The sequence below is a fragment of the Saccopteryx leptura genome, chromosome 3 (assembly GCF_036850995.1).
Source record: "Saccopteryx leptura isolate mSacLep1 chromosome 3, mSacLep1_pri_phased_curated, whole genome shotgun sequence".
Classification (NCBI taxonomy): Eukaryota; Metazoa; Chordata; class Mammalia; order Chiroptera; family Emballonuridae; genus Saccopteryx; species Saccopteryx leptura.
In genome coordinates this window covers 35,937,840-35,956,143 of record NC_089505.1, presented here as the reverse complement: position 1 = coordinate 35,956,143, position 18,304 = coordinate 35,937,840, and the positions used below count along the sequence as shown (strand labels likewise).

Here is an 18,304-nt window from a genome sequence, read left to right as displayed (position 1 = left end):
GGTGTTTTATTTGTAGAGTTGGTTGAGACTAGGCTTGGTGTTGTCTGCATCCAGTTTTCAGTTTTGTTATTTCTAGGTCTTCTTGGGTTGGTATCAGCTATTATTTGTAATCCACTTTCAGATTTGGGCAGCTTTGAAGTCTTGATTTGTTTGTTTTCTTAACAGGTGATAGTCTTGTTAACTGATCTCAGCAGGGGGCTTCCTTGAAACTGTAACCAGGAATGCTGTGGGTGTAACCTGAGACGCTGAAGGTCTCTTCCACCAACTAATCCCACTGGGGGCAGGGTTTTTTCTCAGCTTCAGTAGGGGAAGGTGTATCTCAGATCTCCATGGAGACCTGAGTTACTGCCCCTCCTCCCCACTTCTTGTTTTCAGCTGTGTCTTGTTGCGCTGATTGGAGCTGGATAGATGTCCAGAGATCTCTGGTCCGGAAGCACTTCAGCTCTGTTTTGTGAAAGGTTCAGTCCCTCCCCCAGCTATGGCCGCCTCCAGCACGAATGAGTCAGCTTTTTTATTTCGTTTCTTGCATACCTTAGCCCCTCACAGTCTGTCCCTCTCCTTGTCCTTTCCACTTGGGAGATAAGCTGGTCTTTTCAACCCACCTTGCTCCCTGGTCGCCAAGTAAGTGGCTGTGAGCAGTAGTTTCTGCTCTTTTTCCTCTGTGAAATCCTCTCTGGGCTCTCAGCCTCACCCCCCCCCTTCCGTTCCTGTAAGCAGAGGAGATTCAGGCACTCCTTACCAGGATTATTGTGGCTTCCTCTTTGCTCCTTGGTTTTTGAGAGCTGTTCTTGCAGTTCAGTGTTGGTTTTTCATGCTGATTTTTCCTAAATTGATTTGTATTCCAGTTTGGTGTTGAGAGCTGGGCGTCTGTGCGTCTGCCTACTCCGCTGCCATCTTCAAAAGCCGCCTTTTCTATTTTCTATTAAATCAGTGATCTCTAAACTACTCTGTATCTTCTTACAATACAAACTTTAAGCATGAATCATAAATATGATACATATATATACATTAAATTACATATATATGCACTCTACTAACATATATGCATTTATGTACATTTACTAAGATTGCATGAACATTATAAAACTAACTCAGAGTAGAAACATTATAATAAAGTTAGATTAAAATATCTGAAGCAAAATTTTATTTTGGATATTAATAATGTGAAAAAAGTGGTCAAATATTTTTTATTATTTTTTATAATCTTGATGATATACTTTGTGATACAGCAATTCACTTGTCAGCTTCATAACTCAGTTGACATATATTGAGCTTTAATAATTGTCACCACTAAAATATAATGCTTCACAAAGATGCATGGGTCCAAATGAAAAAAATACATTATTAATTGCTTTAAGTCATAATACATATTTTTCAACAATGTTGACAAATTTTGCAAAGATGTTGAAATTGGCTAGAAAATTGCTTGATGTCAAATAGTTTTTTTTATTATTATTGATTTAAATTTGTGTTTACATAGATTCTAATGTTTCCCCGAATACACCCCTCCTCCCTCGTATTCCCTTCAACATCTCCCTTGCCACCCTCCCCATAATGCCCTCCCCCCTTCCCTTCAGGTTTACCCCATCCTATCATCCCCTTTCCCTCTGTTCTCTTTTTCTCTGGTCCCCTTGATCTCTCCTCTGTCTCAGTTCTGTTCCTCAGTTCACATTGTTCTTTGGATTCCTCAAATGAGTGAGGTTATATGATATTTTTCTTTCTCTGCCTGGCTTATTTCACTTAACATAATAGTTTCCATGTCCATCCATGTTATCACAAAAGGTAAGATTTCCTTCTTTTTCATGGCTCTATAGTATTCCATTGTATATATGTACCACAGCTTTTTAATCCCCTCATCCACTGACGACACTTGGGCTGTTTCCAGATCTTCGCTATTGTGAACAATGCTGCCATAAATATGGGGGTGCATTTCTCTTTTTGAAACAGTGCTATGGTGTTCTGGGGTATATTCCTAAAAGTGGGATAGCTGGGTCAAAAGGCAGTTCAATTTTTAATTTTTTGAGGAATCTCCATACTATTTTCCACAGTGGCTGCACCAGTCTGCATTCCCACCAGCAGTGCAGGAATGTTCCCTTTTCTCCACATCCTCACCAGTCAAATAGTTTTTAAAAACCAAACAAATTTTATTTAGTACTTAATTAATATTTTTACTATTTCATTTAAAACCCACTGAAATTCTTCAGAAGGTTTTATAAATGGTTAGAAATTTTGTTTCCTAGTTTTCAAAGTTAGCAAGATAAGAAAGAGGTTTTGCAGGTTGGACTACATATATTGCACTGTTTTCAGCAATAAACACCATATAACATTATAACTATTTGGTAACAATTCATTTTCAAATGTTCTATATAGAATGATTCTTTTATTATAGCTCCTTTTAATTGAAGAGCCGGCTCAAATGTGTATGTGTGTGTACCTCTAGGTTGCAGACTACTGACAGGCAGTTATCACGGATGAGGTAGACAAATTTGAACATTCAACTTTCAGTAAAATAAATATGAATACATTTTTAATTTCCAAAAAATAATTTATCATTATTAATAAATCATTTTTTTTTGTATTTTTCCAAAATTGGAAACGGGGAGGCAGTCAGACTGACTCCTGCATGCACCTGACCGGGATCCACCAGGCACGCCCACCAGGGGGCGATGCTCTGCCCATCTGGGACATCGCTCTGTTGCAACCAGAGCCATTCTAGCGCCTGAGGCAGAGGCCACAAAGCCATCCTCAGCGCCCAGGCAAACTTTGCTCCAATGGAGCCTTGGCTGCGGGAGGGGAAGAGAGAGACAGAGAGGAAGGAGAGGGGGAGGGGTGGAGAAGCAGATGGGTGCTTCTCCTGTGTGCCCTGGCCAGGAATCGAACCTAGGACTCCTGCACGCCAGGCAGATGCTCTACCACTGAGCCAACCAGCCAGGGCCCATAATTAATAAATCTTTATATGGTACAAAAGATTGCCACAGTCACTTTCCGTCTCAAAAGTGTCGTGATGATTCTGCACTTTTGTTTTACATTTTTGTTTCTATAAATTAACCATATTCAAAACATTCTGCAGAACTTTGTAAACTTCTGGCTACTATTTCTTTGCTGCAGAAACTTGCCTATAGTAATAATGGGGATATATTTCATACATAGATTCATCTCTCTAAGCTTCCTTGAAGATCACTTTAAAAAAATTCTAGACAATACAGCTGCTGTGTCGGTAGTTGTACTTATTCATTTTATCCATAAAGTAATGCTTTCACTAACAAAGTCATTAAAGAGTAGGATAAAGATTTCTTCAATGCATTATGTTTTTTATGGATTTTATTACTGAAACACAATCTCACCAATATAATAAAACATTTTTGTCAGAAAACAACTGAACTCTCGTGCAACTTTAGAGAAACTCTCCCTCACTAGAGTCACTTGTTCATTCAAATAATGACAATAGCCAACATTTATTATGTGCTTACTGTTTCTGCTTGTTTCATGTATTAGCATATCGAAATTTTCAATTTTTTCTAAACATTTTCCAAGAGTAATTTTGGAAAAAGAAATGGTTTTCATTTGTCATCACATTACTTCTTTGTATTGTTCATTTTAGGAAGAACCAGTGTACTCAATAATATGTACTTATTTCTTTATCACTGTTAAAAAGGAATTCCAATGAATTAATTTTAGTAAATTTCAAATGCAACGAAGTTCCAGATTGAGTATAATACAATTTTAAGGAACACTGAAAAACTGTTGCTTAGCTTTAAAATATATTGTTAATCACCATGGCTACATTTTCTCAGTTGTTAATATTTTATACACAATATAAAAAATATGAAGTTCATTGGTAAAGTTTATTTTCACTTAAGAGTATTTGTAAATCTTCATTTCAATCTTAGTAATTTCAAATTTTTGGCTGACATTTTGTAGGGTATAATTCATTATCCTTTTTTCATCATATATGGCTGATAATATTAGAAGTATAAAAACTATCAATTCTACATTTTAAAAAAATCACTCAGTTGTCCTTTGCTTATGTCATAAATACGTACAATATTTTAATAAATTTACTTACTGAAGCATGTAATTTTTTTTAAAAAAGGAACAAATAATAATAAGAGCTCAATGACTTGATATAAATTGAATGCACCTATGTAACTACTACCCAAATCTGAAAATAGACTATTAATTTCTAAATCCAGTCACATTTCCAATCCCTCCTCCCCAAAGATACCTACTATTCTAAGTTCTAGTGTCATAATTAGTTCTCCTTTGTGTTTGGAAACTTTTATACTTTGAAACATAGAATATATTCTCTTCTGTATCTGGCTTATTTTTAACCATAACTTTATAGAGTATTTCATTGTATGGATATACCAAAACCTATTTATCTACTCCACTATTAAAGAACATTTGAGTTATTTTCAACTTTTACCTGTCATAAATAATTTCATCTATGAATACTCTTGTACTGTACATGTTATTTGGTGCACATACATACACGTTTCTTTTAGGTGCATTTATGTATATGTTTCTGCAGGCTTGTAATTTTAATACATAGAGTATGTGCATGCCCAGCTTTACCAAAAGGTTTTCCAGAATATACTCTCAGAAGAAGTTATAAAGTTTCAGTTTCTTCATATTCTTGCCATGATTTGGTACTGTCAGTCCTTTTTATTTAACCATTCTAGTGATTTTATAATGTTATCTTGCTGTAGTTTTAATCTACATTTCTCAGATAACAGCTGAGATTAAATAGCTTTTCAATGTTATATTGGTTATTGTAAGGTACCTATTTTGTGAAGTAACTCATCAGGTATTTGTCCATTTTCTCTTAGTGTTGTCAGTACTTTTTGCTATTGATTGGTAATGGTTCTTTATATATTCTGAATACAAGTGTTTTTTAAGGATTCCTTGCCTTTTTTTATAGATAGTCTCCACCCTACTCTGCGGCTTGTCTTTTTAATCTCTTAATGGTGTCTTTAGCAGTATAATCTTTAATCAACAGGTTGAGTTTTTAATGTTTTTAAGTAATTTTTAAAAATCCCTGTCCATTTTGTAAGATTTGGCTTTGTTTGAACTAGAAAATATAATTTTTAAAAACTTTGACCAGGCTCATCAGCACAGTACAATTTCCTGATATCAGGGGTACCCAGTCAAGGTCCCAGGCTTGGCAGTCTCTGGAAGCAAAAACAAGATCCAGTGGCCAAAACTTCCCTGTGATTTGAGGTAACAGTGATCATCAACAGTTGCTAACTTTATTTAAAAGAAACAAAGAAAAAACAGACATCATGTATGTCATAATTTTAAAAAAAAACAACACTTTTTGTGGAGTAGTCTTTCAAATAAATCCAAGCTGAATCTATCAGGCTTCAATATTTAACTTTCAAGTCACAGGAAAACAAGTTAGAACACCTAAAAGGAAGCCTACTCACAAGCAAAACGATCCTAGAATATCTGGACAATTTGAAGACACATGAAAAACTATACTAAATTTCAGAAAATAGGCTACAGTCTCTTAAATCGTCTCATCTTCCTAAAGTTGAAGTTGGTGGTAAGTATGTAGCTAGGATGACATAGGCCTCAGAGGAGAATTTCAGTCTCGACTTGACTCCAGAAGGCTCACAGGAAGCTGCAGGTTGGAGAATGTTTCTGGGAAGGGTGTGGGGGATCAGGAAGTGATGTTGCAATCTAACAACAAGGATGAGCACATGAATAATATAGATTACATAGTGTTTTCAAAATCAACACTGAGGCTCACGAGAGGTACCTCAAAAACAAGCTAAACAACTCTGAATCCGGTGACACTGCATTCAAGAGGCCCTGTGCTGTGGACCAGAAACAGTCTGCCCTGCACAACGAGAGCCTCTGAAAGCCCTCAGGGACAGTCGTCAGGGCAGCTCCTCTGAGGGGCAGGCATTAATAGGTGATGAAGCTGTTTCTCGCATGGGGCAATGCTGTGTTGTCTGCTCCAGGACATGGAGCTTGGGGATGTTTATTTAACGATGAGCAGTATTTTTACTAAGGAACTTTAAGGGAAGCAACTAGCTAATATGTGTTTTTCTTGAAGGTTTTTGGGCACCAATCCTGCAAGCATTCATCAAACTACATACATTCATGGTTAATGAAATTATTGGTTAACCCAGTCACTTAGATCTAGACCATTTGGAAGGATTTGTTGGTAGACAGTAACACAGACCAGAGTCTCCATGTGGCCAAGCTCACCATCCATCATGGCTCACCATTAGCTCTTGGCTAATTATAGGAAAATAAAGAGAGAAGAGAAGAATGTTTAGAGCAAGTGTCTTTTCCACCTATATATGAAATTCTCACTTAATAAGCCCAAATTTAGACATGTCATTTCTCTTTTGATGTTTTCCTAATGCATGTCTAAAGTACTAGATTGAGAGGAATTTAATTTTATGATATGTAATTTGCACAGGAACTGGAGAGATCTTAAATTTATACTGAGGAAATATTGACTATGAAGTAGAGTTGACATATCCACACAGATACATACATATACACACGCAGCTACATACATACATAACATTTGAAATTCTGCAGAAAATGCTTTAACTCACTCACACATTACTTTAAAGAGAGAGAAATTCAATAGAGAATAAAATTGATGATAAGGGATATTTAAGAGCTGAGTATTTATTGATATGGGCTTTATATCACCAACATCTAGCCCCAAGATCATAGAAACACTTTAAATACATTTAAGTACTTACAGAAGTACATGATCTGTCATGATCTGCCACGTTGAAACTCAGCTGACAGAGAAACTAAAGAGCCAAAGCTGACAAATCAAACTCAGGTACAAAAGGATTAAACAATATCCTCAAATGCAAACCAGACTGGAGTCTAGGCTAAAGGCTCATCGTTTTCAGACCTACGTTCAGATTCCCTCTACTACTTGCCATTTTATTCATTCCTATATACTTGTCATGATCTCCTAATGTAGGCACAGAATTGTGTCTTACATTCTCTTTATGGCTATCAGAGGGTTTATTCCAGTTTATGAAAACTAGAAAATGCTGAATAGAGGAAACTGAAGGACCAAATAGAATAAAAACAATATATTTGTCCTCTACTTTTTATTTCCATACATTAGTGAAAAGGTAAAACAGTAGAACAAAAACCAGAAAGGGACTTGCAAAACATAATAACAATATAGTAATTAATTAAAACACTGACCAGGTGATGTTTGATTTAAAATATCATGTCACTCTTGTTTTAAAAATCAGGTTGTAAACAAGTGATGGGGAGGTTGTGACTGTATTTTGGTAGTAATTTCACATTGCCACCAGATGGCAGTCTTCCCTGGGTCTTCACAGCTACCTTACAGAGTCTACCTATTCACTGCTGACTAAACAGTGGCATTAAATCTGTGTATTCGGTTTGAATGTGGGAAATCTGCCAGGATTCTGTGGCTCCCGGATTAAATGTTTCTCATTTGAAAAGAGACTTCCATGGGCAGAGGTTTTTATTTTTTCAAGACCTCCACTTATCTTCCGGACAAAGGCTATTTACATAAACTCCAGGCTTAAGTTGAGCTTCTCAGGATCGCAGTTGGCACCTTTTCTTGATGTTCAGGACTCTAAGAGGCTGGTGACTACACTAGCGAATGTTTCAGAGTATTGTATTTCTTAAAGCAGAGCCAAGTGAGAAGTATCCAAATGCCACCCTTATCTCTAGTATTCTCATCTAATCTCAGCTCCCAGAGTATTTACTTAAAACATTTTTATTTTCTTGGCAAGGAACTATGTAAATACATTCAATTTTACCTTTTTTACACATATGCCCTTGAGATATTTCTGGCTAAAGTGTTAGGTTTAAGAATTTCACTACCTCCATGTGCACAAATATATCATACACTAATCCCAGAATAAAAGGCTTATATCAATGATCAGTGACACTTGCATTCAGGAATTATAAGCAATTGAGAATTCATCTATTCCTTATTTATTGCTAGAAAACCTCAATGCATTTCCCAAACTATTTTTAATTTGTACTTCTAGCAAATTTATATCCTTGATATGGATCAGTATTAGTGGATTACTTTTTCAATGCGGGAATTCAAACGATACTAGATACTATCTCTTTATAGAGGAAAAGCTAGGAACTTATGCACAGGGTACCTGCTCAGGGTAAAGAGTGGGATGTGGGGCAAAGGGCCTTTCCAGGCAAGGGCATGATGGTGACTCAGGGGGGCACAGCTGAGGTGGGGCCCTGTCCCTATCACTCGGCCTTTTCAAGTTGAATGGTAGTAGAACACGCCATCCCAAAATATGACTCTAGGAGTTCAGCTGCTTTGGTATATTAGTTATTTTGATCTGCAGGTACTTGAAGAACAGCAAATGCAAGGAGAGACTGTCTCTGAATTCCCCTTATCTGCCTAAAGACAGATAATCTGAAAGGAACTTGATTGTTATAAATCCCCTCCCTTGGAATTTCTTCAACCAGAAGGTTGACTCTTAACATAGGTCAGAACAGAAATCACTACACCACACTCAGACAAACCATCACAAACTATCATACCGCCCACCTATTTGTCTTAAGCCCCTTCATCCGATCCTTCCTAAAACCATTTACTCTCCCCTAAGAGACCTACATTCCCCACCCCTTTTCCTACTAAGACAATATTTAAGCTAAAACTTCTAAAGCTACCCCTTTGGATTATGCATATATGTGAGTTCTACATGTTAATAAATGTTCTGTTGTATAACCTATTAATCTGTCTTTTATTACAGGGTTTCAGCCAAGAACTCATAAAGGTAAAAAAAAAAAATAGATTTGTTCCCTATATAACTCACACCTAACAGAGAAAAGCACAAGCTATTGAACAAAACTACAGGCAACTTAACCCGGCCCTAGATTCTCAAACTCTCCCCTCCACCTCACTCCACACAGTGCAGTATGCTGCAGATTTTAGACAACTTAAACTATTTTTTATATGCATTATATAAGGCAAGTGTTAAAATTCAGTATAGATTTAAGTAACAAAAAACAACAACTCATTATCTAGAACTAAATTCACATTCACAGAGAACGGGACTATAATATAGTTGCCCAATAATGCAGCTCATGTGAATACAATCATGCATAAAAAAAGAAAAATTTTCTGTGGATAAGGAATTGGAGATCAAATTATTTAGGTAAACAATACAAGGAGAGGTTGTAGTATTGTTCATACTAGTTGAAAACAGAGAACGTTCTATCCTTTTTAATAGTAAAGAGGCATAGGTTTTTTCACAGAAAATTAGAGTTTTCAATTTTACTTCTCTACTTGAAATTACTCTATAACTCTCTTTCTGTAGCCCAAAGGGTAAGTTCTAGACTAAATTCTTTGGCCTTTCAGATATGCACAACCTAGCATCGGGTCTCCCCTTCTATGCTTTGCACTGTGATCCTGAGTTGCCCTGACCCTGCTAATTTTCAAGTCCACCTTGCTACAAAGTGTGTTCCTGGCAGTCCTTCTACTTGCTCACATTTCAAATTCCAGGGAGTCCTCAATACATATTTGATGAATAGTTAATCAATCAAATAACTCATGATCATTTTTTGACTAGCCTGTTTTTAAGAATCCAAATGTCTGGGAAACATGTGTTCACTTTTCCCTGGCCTACCGTAGCAAATTTCCCCAAACCGGTTAGTTCAAAGCAGCAGAAATCTATTCTTTAAAAGTTCTGGAAATCAGAAGTTGAAATCATATTGTCGGCAGGGCTATGTTTCCTTCAAAGTCTCTGGGGGAGAATTTTTTTGCCTCTTCCAGCTTCTGGGGGGTGCTGACATTTTCTTGGTGTTCTCGGCTTGTGGTTGCATCATTCCAATTTCTGTCTCCATCTTCACATTGCCTTTGTCTCTGTGCTTTTGTGTGTCTAAACTCCCTCACTGTCTCTCTTATAAGATATGTACAGTGGCATTTAGGGTCTACCAGTTAACCCAGATAAATTCCTCCTCTCAAGACTTAATTACATTATTGCCTCATGAAGAAATAGTCATTCTTTTGCCATATACAGCAATAGTCAAATTATCAGGTGATTGAGATGTAGACATCTTTTCAGGGCCAACATGCAGGATATCACACCTGAGAGAAAATAATTAATGAGAACGTGAAATTCAAACTAGGTTCAGTGTTCCTATTCACACAATATGTTCTTGAGTAGACCTAAAATAAACATGGACATTTCTATAGCTCTGAAAGGGAACTCTTACACAGAGTATCTAGGTAGATTGCTAGTGCTATGTGAGCTCCAAATAAACCACACCTCCAGAAGAATAGGAGGATGCAGAAGGCATAAGTGATAAACAGGTAGCTCAGGACACAGACAGATCACTGCACCACGGTCCAGCATATTGGATGGGCCAGTGCTGTGAATGTTTGGAGACAGAGATCTCAAACACATGCAGTCCAGAGAGAAGCATTTGGGAGCTAGATCCAAAATCTGAATAAGAAGCTCAAGATAAAAAAAAATCAATTTTCACTTCCAAGAAACAAAGATAGCAAGAATGAACAACTGTGGGACAAAAGTAAATTAAAATTAATTCCACCTACCTCCAAGGGCAAAGAAAAAACAGAGGAACTAGCAGTGGGCAGGAAGAGGTGGCGTGTGAAACAAGGAGAGCCCGGGCAGCCTACTGAATGCTGCAAATCTAACAAATTGTTCCAAATATATAAACGGAGATGAGGCTTTGTATGATTCTACAATCTACCACTTTTCCAATATTCTCATGCTCTAAGATTCCATTATACTAACAGTTAAAAACACAAGGTGGTTTATAAGATTATTCACTGAAGGAAGGGCTCCCTTTCAGCTGGTGTGTGTTTGTACTGAGCAGACCAGCATCTGTTCTCAGGTAGGGCATGTTTGCAAAGGCTGGAGCTCATTCTCATCTTCTCCAGTATTGTCGCTGACCATGTGCATGGGCATGGAATCACAGGGTTGGAAAACGAGCCATTGGAGAAGGGATCACTGGACTGTGAGGCAGACATTGTCCCCTGATTCTTCCAGAGGAAGAAATAGAAAAAATAATGAGTTTTGGCAACAGGAAAATCATCTGTTTTCTTTCTGCTTTATGGGTTTTTCCTGAGCAGGTGGAAAGCATTTATCTCAGAGACCATCTAAAGAGGAAGGGATTAAAATGTATACATTGCCAGTAACAAAACAGTCATAGGGATGGAAAGTACAATAGGGAATATTGTAATAAGTATGTATGGTGTCAGGTGGGTACTAGACTCATTGGGTGATTATTTCATAAATTATATAGTCATATATATATAAAATATATATAACTATATAATCACTAATCATATTGTACATCTGAAAAAAATATAAAATTGTATGTCAGCTGTAACTGAAAATTGAAAAAAAGAATTAAAAAAACAAAAGCTATCTAAAATTATTAAAAATCCCATAAAATCAAGTACTAGAAACACGAACACCTTCAGAGTCCAAAAGCAGAAATCATGGGGGAAAAACAGACCATAATTGTGATTGACTTCAGAACTGAAGTTACCAGTTTGTGATCCCTGAATAATAAGACTATCTTGTCAGACAAACACTATTGAAGTTTGGAAACCTCTAGCAGATTTGAACACTGATAAAAATCTTTATTGGATATAAATTTCAAAGTGTTCATAGCCATAGCTCACTGATAGAAAAAAGAACAGAACAAAAATGATTAATAAAGAAGCAATTTTAGTTAAAGTCAGTTGCATAACCAATCCAATTGATTCTCCCAATAGCATCTCTTAATTGGCCTAAAACCTCCCAATGTCACTAAAATAATGACCATATGCAAGGCAGCCTTATTTCACTGCGTTGCTATAGAAAGACATGAGAACACAGACATCTTGACTATTTTTCCTTTGTTATCTAAAAACGAAGCCAGGATGTGGTTACAAATGTGGTTGTGGGGAAGGAGAGGACTTACTATCAAAGTAAGTCCTGTGATGAACATAGCATTAGACTTTGAGAGAGCATGTGTGAGCTACTGGGATTCCAAAGTAAAATATAAACCATTTACTACAATACTTTTTCAAGAAAATATCAATGAGAAGTTAGGGGGCATTATTATTATTATTATTATTATTATATATTATAAAATAAACATATATGTTGTGTATTACTCAAAAATGTTCTAACAAAAATGAAAAATTTCTTTGCAATCATGTTTGAAAACAGGTACCCTTCTCTCTTCCCATTGTTATATACATAGAAAGACGTTTGCACTTGTTCGCTTCCTCACACTTGAAAAGTACTTAAATCTTATAGACACCTTCTATTAGAAACCAATAAAACCCCACAAATGCTGCAGCTCTGTAAGAAATTCAGTTTTAAGTCAGAGAACATCATCCATCTTTACTTTCTTAACAAACATGTAGTTAATAATGTTTGTTATTATTAACGGAAACAGCAAAAGATAATGGTCCACAATACATAAATTATAAAAAAGTATAAGTAAGCTTACCATTTCTTTTAAACATTGCTCTTAAGTTTTCTGGTGCATTTTCAGTACTTTTAAGGGTCAAATAATGATCTGTGATCTATGCCTCATTTAAATATAATTACCATTTTTATTTCTTTTGGTGTTTCTTCTGATCTTGAAAAAGTCTCATAGAATAACATTGCTTGCTGTTGCTTATCAAATTTTATTTGCAATATTATAGACTTAGAATCACAGAGGGAGAAATAACCTGCCAGATGTGTTATGCACTCTGCTCCATAACAAAATAAAGATGCAAAATGAAGGGAATGAGGAGAGTAAGCCAACTAAGGATAAACAGTAGTTCTAAAGGGAATTCTTAAGGCTAGAAGCACACAAAAATCTAGAGACATAGCAGAAAGTGTTCAGCTATATGGAATTTGATGTCCAGCTTCTCCAAGTCCTAAGTGACCTGTGGAAATCATTTATGGTTCCTCTGCTTTTCAGTTAATCCTTTAGAAAAAAAACTCATTCTCCTAACAGACTTGCTTACCTAATCAATTTCTTACTTCATAAATTTGTGAAGTTAAAGTGTAAAGTTAATTATGAAATTGACTTAGCTTCAAAATTAATTTTCTAAATGTGAATACACCATAGGAACTTCAGTTATTTTCCTTTATTCTCAGCAACCACTTCTTTTGTCATTTTTCACTGGTGCCAGATTATTTGTTTGGGGATCAAATGTCATATTATGGAAAATTACCAGGGTTCCGATGATTCCTTTTGTCTTCCATCTGGCCTGAGCAGTCTCACCCCATTATCTGGGCCAGTCAGTAACTGTTATATATTTCATATGATTCTCTGGTTGGGAAGACAAGAGAATCATAAGAAATATAGGAGAAAAAGAGAATATGGATCATCGTGGAAAAGAGTATGGTGGTTCCTAAAGAAATTAGACAGAATTACCATATGATCTAGCAATGTGTCCATTGACAGATGAATAAATAAAGAAATATAAATTATACATAGAGTGAAATATTATTCAACCTTAAAAATAGAAATGAAATTCTGACAGTCAACAACATGGATGAAATTTGAAGACATTAGGCTTACTAAAAAAAGTCAGACACAAAATGGACAAATACTGTATGATTTCACTTCTATGAAGTACCTAAGTAGCCAAATTCATAGAAACAGAAAGTATAATAGTAGCTGCAAGGGTCTGTCAGGAGGGGAAATATAAAGTTACTGTTCAATGGATACAAATTTTCAGCTTGAGAAGATGAAAAAGTTCCAGGGATGGATAGTGTTGATGTTTGCAGAACAATGTGAATGTACTCATGCCATTCAACTATACACCAAAAAGCTGATTAAATGGTAAATTTGCTTCATATATACAGCAGTGGGAAAAAGTAGGTTTACAATTATGACTATGCAGAATACACAGCTTATTCTTCTATCATTATTTATTAATTATTTCATTACTTTCCATACAAACAACTGGAAACCTATGTTCACCCACCCCTGTATTTTACCACAATAAAAAAGGGTTAAAGAATATTTCTTCCTGAGTTCTACAAAAATCATTGAGTAAAATTATCATAATAAAAAAGCAAATTTTCTTAGAAATATTACACAACATGTGTATAGAGAAAGTGGGCTATTTATTCTCTTGATTCTTCAGCATGCCAGGTGGTTCAAAGACTAAAGGCAAGAAGTACCCTTGGGTGACGGTCTTCTCCCGACTAAAATAACTGGTATCTCAGCTCCAGTCCTGGTTTTTGCATTTGAGCCTCTTCATTTCAAGTTTATCACGTGACTGTTAATTATCTGGGCATCAAACATTTCAGATACGAAGTTTAAGCCTGAGAAAATGTCGTCACCCTGAATTTCTCTCCCTCCCAGAGCCAAATTAAATGAAAAAGTCTGTTTGACATTTAGAAATTCATGGATGCAAATGGAATGAAGCAAAGTTCATGTTAGAAATATGCTTGCAGCTTAAAAGGAGTTAAAAAGAGATACCTGAAAAAATAGTACGACCATAAATGTAATGTTCAAGGGATGCACTATTCTGTCCTTAAATGTAATAGGGATGGAAAATAAAAGGTTTCTTAAGATAGAGTCTCTTAAGAAAGATGTACAAGTGTTTCTTAGTTGCTGTGATATTAGTTTTGTGGGTAGATGCTGAACTGAAACAAACTACAATCATTTTATTGTGCCCAGGGTACTAGACATGTGCGATAATGATGATTAAGCCAATTTCTTTCATAAATCTTAGCTCAAATTTCTCAGGTTTACAGTGCAACACAAAAGCAAATCTTATATTTAGAGTAAGTTCTGCTAAAATAATCTATAAATAGTGAAGAGCAGTTCTATGTTTTTTTTCAATATTATATTATTCTAGTCATTTCTGTATTATGCTTACTGCTTATGGGTATTTCCTTAGGTAAAAGAACAGCAACTTAGTAGGTTTTACTTCCAACAATACAATGTTACCCTTTGAAACCTGCTTTTGGTTTAAAAAAAACCCCAACTACACAGTAAATACAAACAATTGAGATCTAGAAATAAAACCACTATTAAATCACTGAAATTGATCAACTTTTCAATATCTGATATCAGGTACAATGATCAAAGTTGTCACTGGAACAGATGGTTTATTGACTGTTTCAGGCAATTATTCTCCAATAAATTGCAAAAGCTGCAAATGTCTTGATTGTGTTTGCCAGAATTGTCTGGTCCCTAGCTCTAGCTCAGGATGTTAAAGAGAGGTTGATCCTTTGAAAATTTTCAGTGGAAGCGAAGTTTCTCTTTAGTAGTCTCTTCTTGCTCAGTCTCCCTCATTCCATTCCCGCATCCCCCTTAATATTCATATGTTGCGCCAGATCTTTCATATTTTATCAAATGCACAATTAAAAAGTAAGAGAGGAAAAGACTAAAAGAGAAATAAAACACAGTAGAATTTACGTTGATGGCTTTTGAGTTTTAGAGATATTAAAACAGAATGCTCTAGCTTCACAGAGCAATCAGCTAAAGTGACCAAAACAGTACCCACATTTACGTAACGTGGGAGAGCTTAAATTATTTTCCAAACCTTATGGAAAGTATTTTGGAAATACGTCTCAAGGACTTAAATATTACTATACCTTTGACCAATAATTCTACTAGTAGGAAAGCTGCCTAAGTAACAAATCTTAAATATAAAATATTTCATAGAGAAAAATTAGAAATACTCATTCAGATAACAATCAAAATTCTAAGTAATACAGAATAACTGGAGACACTGTGGTTAATCTATAAGGTAGATTCTGAAAGTCATTTAAAATTATGATCTATAACATATCAATATCACTATGTTCTGAGAAAAACAATACCAACAATACATGCATGGCATGTTATGTAATATATATATTTATTCTATACATCAAACTTCAAGTGCTGGTCTGTTGGATAAACATATTATATCAGTATTTTATCTTATGGGTGGATTTGTATACAATTCTAATTCAACATACTGAGTTATGTTATTTAAAGGAAAAAAATAACAGTATATAGACCCATTCTCTTATATTTATAAACATGAATAGAATTCTCAAAGATTGTCCATACTATAAGATTTAAAAGCATAAAATGCCTAATGTTGATACGTATACTTAGAACATTAAAACTATTTGTTTCAACCTGAGTTGATATCCATCAATTTCTCTCTTTCTCCACTAGTTATTCTTTTACTGCCTTCTTCTTTCATGCAATCATATTCTATTATATATCATTAGGTTCTCTTTCTCTCTCTTACTAAAATACTCATGGTCAAGATAGCTGCTGAAGCTCCACCCATCACATTCATTGCCATGGTCAACCTTCAACCTCCCTTTGAGACATTTCTTAAATTGACATATATCATTTCATGTTCATATTTCATTTGCCATAACTTTGTCACATAACCAACCTAGCTGCAGGGAAAGCTAAGAAAGTGTTACACTGGAAGCCATACCTGGAAAATCAGGGATTCTGTATTACAAAGGAGAAGGTATAGAAGAACAATTGGAAAACAAATAACAATCTGTCACATATCTCATACTCTTCAGTAAATTCCCATACTACTTAATGTCTGAACAAAGTAGGTGTACAAGAAATATTTGAATAACAGTATTTTAAAATTTTAATTCAACTGATGTAAGATTATTCAGTCAGAAATTTGGGTGAATAATCTAGAAGTGTCAATTCTAGCTCTTAATATTAAACAATCAAAAGTGTGCTGAAATTTTTAACAATAAGAATGTACTTCTTATTAAAATATTATTTTAATATTACAAAATTGGAAATCATAAATAATCAATAGAAGACTGGTTATATAAATTATATTATATCCATAAAATATAATATTACATATGAAAAATGTAGCTTTTATAGTAAATAAGTTGAAAAGAGCTGATTACATATTACATTTAGCAAAGGGAAAAGAAACTAAAAGATCTATCAGAATTATTAAGGTATTTAACTAAGTACTGAATTATAGGCAAGTTTATGTTTACGCTTATCTATCTGTTTTTCAAAATATTTTTCTATAACAGCATTTATGCACAAAAGACAACTTATAGTAGAGCCACTTTTAGGTCAGAAGAGCACAGAGGGCTTTCCAAGCAACCTGTGTTTGAAGCTGTCTGTGCAGTGGCAGCGGACAGCCAGAAGAATCCTGCTGCTAGGAGAATCAGGCAGCCCAGAAAGTGGGGCGTGGATACTGAAACTGCCTGAGAAATGGGTTCACTATGGTGGATGACCCAAAGAGATTCTTGTATAAAAAGTTACCAAAGGTTGAAGGGCTCCATGCTATTGCTGTGTCAGACAGCGATGGAGTCCTTGTTATTAAAGTGGCCAATGGTAACATCCGGAGCGTGCTTTGAGATGTGGTTTCTTATCTCCTTTTGCTCTTGCAACAAACCAAGGGAGTAAACTTGGACTTTAAAAAAAATAAAAGTATCATCTGTTACTATAATACCTACCAAGTGGCTCAATTTAATCATTTACCTTTGGAGATGAGTTTCATAGCCAGCAGAAAGGCTAAAACAGGACTGTCAGCCTATAAAGGGAACTGGCTCCATTATTTGAAGATTTGAGACAAGTTGTAGAAGTTTCTTAATCTGACAGTGGTTTTGATATCTACCTTATCTTCATTATTATAGACGCAGTATCAATCTAGCAATCTTGAGACCACAACAATACTTGTATCCATGAACTCAGGAAAGGGCCCCCTTTCTACCTTACACTAAAGAAAGCATCTATAGATGTAATTTATGGTCAGCTTGTTATCTTTTTCTTGTATAGGTCTCATTTACTGAAATCTGGGGATACCACAGAAATGGTTCAGTCTATCACAGCTCTCATGAGTTAGCCCAGTCACCACATCTACATGAGATTCTCTTCAGTGGGTCAGAATCAAAACTGTACTCTGATCCAGCTGGACCATGAAGTGCTCTTTTTTTTTTTTTTTTTTTTTTCTGTATTTCTCCGAAGCTGGAAACTGGGAGAGACAGTCAGACAGACTCCCGCATGCGCCCGACCGGGATCCACCCGGCACGCCCACCAGGGGCCACGCTCTGCCCCTCCGGGGGGGTCGCTCTGTCGCTACCAGAGCCACCCCAGCGCCTGGGGCAGAGGCCAAGGAGCCATCCCCAGCGCCCGGCCATCTTTGCTCTAATGGAGCCTCGGCAGCGGGAGGGGAAGAGAGAGACAAAGAGGAAGGAGAAGGGGAGGGGTGGAGAAGCAGATGGGCACTTCTCCTGTGTGCCCTGGCCGGAAATCGAACCCGGGACTTCTGCACGCCAGGCGGACGCTCTACCACTGAGCCAACCGGCCAGGGCCTCTTTCTTGTACATTC

At 36.0% G+C, this 18,304-nt stretch overlaps 1 protein-coding gene and 1 pseudogene across 1 annotated transcript in view; one reads left to right on the top strand and one right to left on the bottom strand.

Annotated features, from left to right (window-relative positions):
• Positions 1-18,304, bottom strand: part of THEMIS (thymocyte selection associated) — a 192,975-nt gene that overhangs the window by 37,710 nt on the left and 136,961 nt on the right. The window lies entirely within an intron of this gene.
• On the top strand, positions 17,196-17,566 carry LOC136397225 (ragulator complex protein LAMTOR3 pseudogene; annotated as a pseudogene).